This window comes from Mya arenaria, chromosome 7 (assembly GCF_026914265.1).
Source record: "Mya arenaria isolate MELC-2E11 chromosome 7, ASM2691426v1".
NCBI classification, from domain to species: domain Eukaryota; kingdom Metazoa; phylum Mollusca; class Bivalvia; order Myida; family Myidae; genus Mya; species Mya arenaria.
In genome coordinates, this window is record NC_069128.1 from 22,258,434 (window position 1) to 22,264,690 (window position 6,257).

Consider the following 6,257-nt stretch of genomic DNA (forward strand, 5'->3'; position numbering starts at 1 on the left):
TATATCATAGTAAAACAGATGTAAAAAGTATTCATAAATATGGTACTAAACATTAAGGGTCCCATATATTTATATCAAAATTGTATCCATACATTATTATGAGCAGTTCCCTGTTCGTTTATACATGAACTATCAGGGAGAAACTGTATCTATAACTTAAATGTGAAAAACTGATTGTTTGGATTCAAGCAATTTACATAGTAGTAAAAACGGGTTTTTTTGGCTATTTTACCGACAACAGTTTTCTCAATGCAGCAAGGGGCACCTCTTCCGGTTGCATGAATGGACACTCCTGGTAGCGTTGTTTCTGCAAGAAAGGGCCGTTTTATGTACATTTCAAAATACAGTTAGGCCAGAGTTTTTTTATCTTTAGATTTACGGGAGAATTTTCAAAAATTTGGGTAAGGAGGAGGAAATAAAAATAAAAATAAAATGCATAAAATGTCCCAAAGGAGAAATAAATAAAAATAAAACGGATTTTTCTCCGATTTTTTTTATTTTTTTAATCTTCTTATATCATGAAGACAAAACACACCTTACTTGTGTCAGCTATTTCATAGGCTGAAAAAAAGGGTGATAGATCACCACAAAGTTTCAAAAGCATAATTAAAAGATCCTTTTAATGACTGAAAATATTGACCTCAACACTGTGAGTTCAAGCGCTCATTGAAATTAATTGTATATATTTGTTTGAATGCATCTATGCATATGAGGTGCATATATTTTCAACCCATGGATTTTATGAAACATGTCAGTGTAATAAAGAAGTTTAAATGGCCAATTCTAACCTTTTGCCCACAATATAAGCATATCCTTCCCATTGTGAAGTAATCAAACATTGAACACAGTTTCAGACACGGTATAATAAGGAGGTCAAATGTGTTTTTCTGTCTTTAACGAAATAGCACCGTGACAATTTACCGTGATGTGGTTTTTATATAGAATATATAACCAAAAAAGTAGAAGCCCTGATGGAAATTCCTCTTCACTTCAAAGTTTGACAGGGCTTACGGATACACAGACAGTCAAAATCTACATTTATGTACTTCACCAAAGAAAATTCGGGAGCATTAAGATAAATTTTACAAGTGTTATATGTTTCAAAAAACCAGGTCTAAGAACTGATTTTAGAATCAGTCCTGAAAAATATCCTTCTAATTCCAGCTATGCCCGTTGGGCAATAAGCAACGGATAAGTTTGACTTTGCACTGACTGCCAGATATCTTATGTTCAGATTTTTTCTGTTTTATCGGAAACACACACTATGTTATTATTACATCATTTTCAGTATTCTATAACGATTTAAATTCTAAATCATTATTAAACTAATTAACAACTACGAATATCACGATACCTTGTGTTTTTCTCTTCAAATATGTGATCGTGAAGCAGTGTGTTCAATGCTCCCCAGAGTCAAATTCAGACAAAAATATCCATTTTGACTATGATGAACACGATATCATTTTGCAGTTTGTGTTTGTCAGAAGCTATACATTTTTGCGCTGTAATCCAATTCATCCTTGTTAATATACGACGTGCGCCAACGACTTTTAATAGACAATACAACCCACGAATTTCTGTCTCCTTATTTTGACCGGAAGTTTCGCAATCATTCCACGAAACGCGAACAACATACTGAATCTACAAAAAAATCACAATAAAGACGCTCTAAGTTCACCACGGTTTGATTTGAATAATGAAACATAAACATCGGAACGTTTTTGTAGTAAAACATTTCTATATAGCTGCAGAAATTGTGAGAAATAGAGTATGACAAAAAGTACTTTCACTTTTAACAGGACGTTGTTATGGTAACGGGTACCTGTTCTGTTTCCCCGCGTATTTCCGACTGGTTACGTGGTTTGTGCAGTAAAAAGACCGATAATGAATGACAATTGGTACACCAGTTGGTTCTGAGATATGGGTTATAGAACACTAATTTTATTTTTTTTCTTAACCTTGGAGCAACGTTCGTCGGAAAAAATAAAAATAAAACTACGAAAATGAATTTCATTTTTATTTGGGTTTTGCAATATTTAGGTACGGCGCTCCCGTAAATCTAAAGATATAAAAACTCTGGCCTTAATGTTAATATAATAGGAAAACAAACAATTGTTGATTATATTGATAAATACGGTGATAAACAAACGTTTGATATTTTCACTGTTGTTATTTCACTGTTAAAACCCCATATTTCATCATAAAGCATGAAAGAAAAAGGTGGTAATATCTTATATTGATGCCCACTTAAGACCAAGTTCATGAGAATGGCCCTTTAAAAGGATTAGAGCAATCAACCGTGAGAGGATCTCAAGAAAACTATATTGTTCGAACATTATTAAAAAACATTTAAATTGAACAATTAATATCAAATTCTTGAAATGATGTCTTTTATGGATTTTCAATGAAATTAGATAGATAGTCCAACTGTTAAGTATGAAATTATTCCCTTTCAGATCATAACATAATCCCACAGAAATGAAACCTCCTACTGTTAGCTACATTTATATAAAAATGAACATACACGAAAACGAAAATAAGTTTTTTCTGCTACCCATGTTCGGTTAAAGAAATCTTGGGAAAGATGCTGGCACCTTTTAGCATTTTCACTGTAAGATTTCGAAAACCAACAGAAATGCTCTTTTCGACTTCCGTGTATTTCGAAAAAGATTAATTAAGTTTTACATTTTGATGACCCCCTCCACCCCCACCCCCTAACCTCCACCCCCGAGAATTGAAACATAAACAATTACACTGAAATTTGATGAGATTGATGATGATTATTGTTTTTTTTAATCAAAAACTTCTACCTTAAGCGAATTTAAGTGTATGTAGTATTCTTGACGATTGAACGTACAAATCAGAGATGAATGTTAAGAAAATTGTACACAGACCTACTTATAAAATGAAAACAATCGCTTTGAGCTGGACTGCTTGTTATTACTTTGTTTGAAATGATCCTTGTATATGCTTTACCGTTGAATTTTTAACCTTCGCCATATCTTGAAATGCGAAACATACTTAATGCATTTAAACAATTCATTTAACACATACGTGAGCACATTGAAACTAATATTTTGTCCATGTTACTATCAACGTCAGATGGCATGAAGACTGTCCGAGTAGAGGGCCTGTCGATTGAACATCACTTAAGGTGAACTTATTGATGTAATTCTTTTTCAATATAAAGCTGATCATATATTATAATGAAGCACACTCAAGGCCAAGTTATTGCGGTAATTCATGAGAATGGCCCCTTAAAGGGATTAGAGTAACCAACCGTTAGTGAGAGATTTTTACCTTAAATTAGATAAATCGTCCTAATGTAAGGTATGAAATTAATCCCTTTTAGATACAAACGTAATCCCACCGAAAAGAAACCTCCTACTGTTATATGCATTTTTATAAAAATGAACATACACGAAACGAAAAAAAACCTTTCTGCTACCCATGTTCGGTTAAAGAAAAGCTTTTTTCGATTTCAGTGTATTTTAAAAAGAATTAATTAAGTTTTACTTTTTGATGACCCCCCCTCCTTCCCAAATTCAAACCGTGATAAACAACTTCAGTACAATTTTATGAGACAAATGATAATACTTTTTTAATCAATGACCACTCCCGTAAGTTAATTTAAGTATGCGTGATTCTTGATATTTGAACTTATAAACAGTCATAAATGTTAAGAACATTATATACAGACTTACTTATAAAGTGAATGATTTTGAGATGGACTGCTTGTTATTGTTTCTTTCTTAAAATGAGATTTGTATTTGCTTTATTTCTTATTGTTTACTTTTTATTAGATCTTAAAATGCGAAACAGACTTTATGGCTTCATTAACTTCTTAAAACATAAATGAGCACAATAAAACTTATCTTTTGCTTCTGTGCCGAGACGGGGGCTGCGATGAAGCCTCAATCTAGGAAGCATGAAGAGGTTCTTCTGGTGCAGTGGATGCTAAAAAATTGAAATAAACCATGTCATTCTGGTCCTATATTAAGCTGATAGCATATCATTATGAAGCAAACTAGATACCAAGTAATTCCGAAATTGGTCCGAAGAATAAATACGTACTTGACATAATGAGTTGACCCCTTAAGAATATCAGAATTGACATTATGCGGTTGATCCCTTAAGAAATTAACCAACCGTGAGTTGGTTGAAACAAACAATTACACTCAAATTTATGAGACTGATATAGTTGTTGTTGTTTTGTTCTAATTCAGTACTAATATCTTACACTAATTTAAGGGAGTGTTTTTTTATTTAAATGATCCTTGTGTTTAGTTAACCGTTTACTGTTTAACTTTTGCCATATCTTAAAATGCGAAACATACTAAATGCCTTCTAACAATTTTTTTAACACAAAAGTCAGCGCAGTGAAACTTATATTTTGCTGATGTTACTATCAACGTCAGATGGCGCGAAGACTGTCCAAGTAGAGGTCATGTCGACGGAACATCACTTTCGGTGAACTAATTTTGTAATTTTATTTCAATTTAAAGCTGATAATATTCTATAGTGAAGCACACTTAATATCAAGTTATTTTAGGATGTCATGGGAATGGCCCCTTAAAAGAATTAGATTAACCGGTCGTGAGTGAATCCCAATGCAAATTATATGTATTGCTTAATAACAAAAACATTTTAATTAAACCGTTATTATCATATTCTTGAAATAATGTCTTAAGTATTTTCACTTTAAGTTAGATAAATCGTCCTACTGTTAAGAAAGAAATTATTCCATTTTAGATGAAAACATAATCCCACAGTAATGAATCCTACTGTTATATTGAAACAAACAATTACACTGCAATTTTATGAGATTGATGGTATTGTTTGTTAATAAAAAAAACTTCTACCTTAAACGAATTGAAGTTTGCGTGTTTTCCATGATATTTAAACTTATAACCAGATATTAATGTTAAGAAAATTGTAAACAGACTGACTAATAAAATGAAAACAATCGTTTTGAGAAGGACTGTTTGTGAACACTTTTCTTTAAATGATCCCTGTGATTACTTTACCGTTAACTGTTTTTACTTTAGTCATATTTTAAAATGGGAATCAGAGAGCACAATGAAACTAATCTTTTGCTAATGGGACTATTAACGTCAGATGGCGCGAAGACTGTCCGAGTAGAGGTCATGTCGATGGAAGAGCACTTAAGGTGAACTAATTATGTAATTATATTTCAATATTAAGCCGATAATATATTAAAATGAAGCACACCTAATACCAAGTTATTTCAGGAATGTCCCCTTAATAGAATTAAATTAACCAGTCGTGAGTGAATCCCAATGAAAAATATATTTATTGCATATTAACAAAAACATTTTAATGGAACAGTTCATATCATATTCTTAAAATAATGTCGTTTTATGATTTTAACTTGAAATTAGATAAATCTTCCTAGTGTCAAGAATGTTTTTTTTTTTCCATTTTAGATGAAAACCTAATCCCACAGTAATTAATCCTACTGTTATATTGAAACAAACAATTACACTGCAATTTTATGAGATTAATTATATTGTTTTTTAATAAAGAATTTCTACCTTAAAAACGAATTGAAGTGTGCGTGTTTTCCTTGCTATTTTAACTTATAAACAGAGATTAATGTTAAGAAAATAGTCGTTTTATAGATTTTCATTTTAAATTAGATAAATCGTCCTACTGTTAAGAATGAAATTATTCCATTTTAAATGAAAACATAATCACACAGTAATTAATTCTACTGTTATATTGAAACTAATAATTACACTGCGATTTTATGTGATTAATTATATTGTTTTTAAATAAATTACTTCTACCTTAAACGAATTGAAGTGTGCGTGTTTTCCTTGATATTTTGACTTATAACCAGATATTAATGTTAAGAAAATTATATACAGACTGACTTATTAAATGAAAATAATCGTTTAGAGCTGGACTGTTAGTGAACACTTTTTTCTTGAAATGATCCCTGTGTTTACTTTACCGTTAACTGTTTGACTTTTATTATATTTTAAAATGCAAAACGGAGAGCACAATGAAACTAATATTTTGCTTATGTTACTATTAACCTCAGATGGCGCAAAGACTGTCCGAGTTGAGGTCATGTCGACGGAACATCACTTTAGATGAACTAATTATGTAATTCTATTTCAATTTAAAGCTAATTATATATTGTAGTGAAGCACACTTAATACCAAGTTATTTCAGGAATTCATGAGAATGGCCCCTTAAAAGAATTAGATTAACCAGTGGTGAGTGAATCC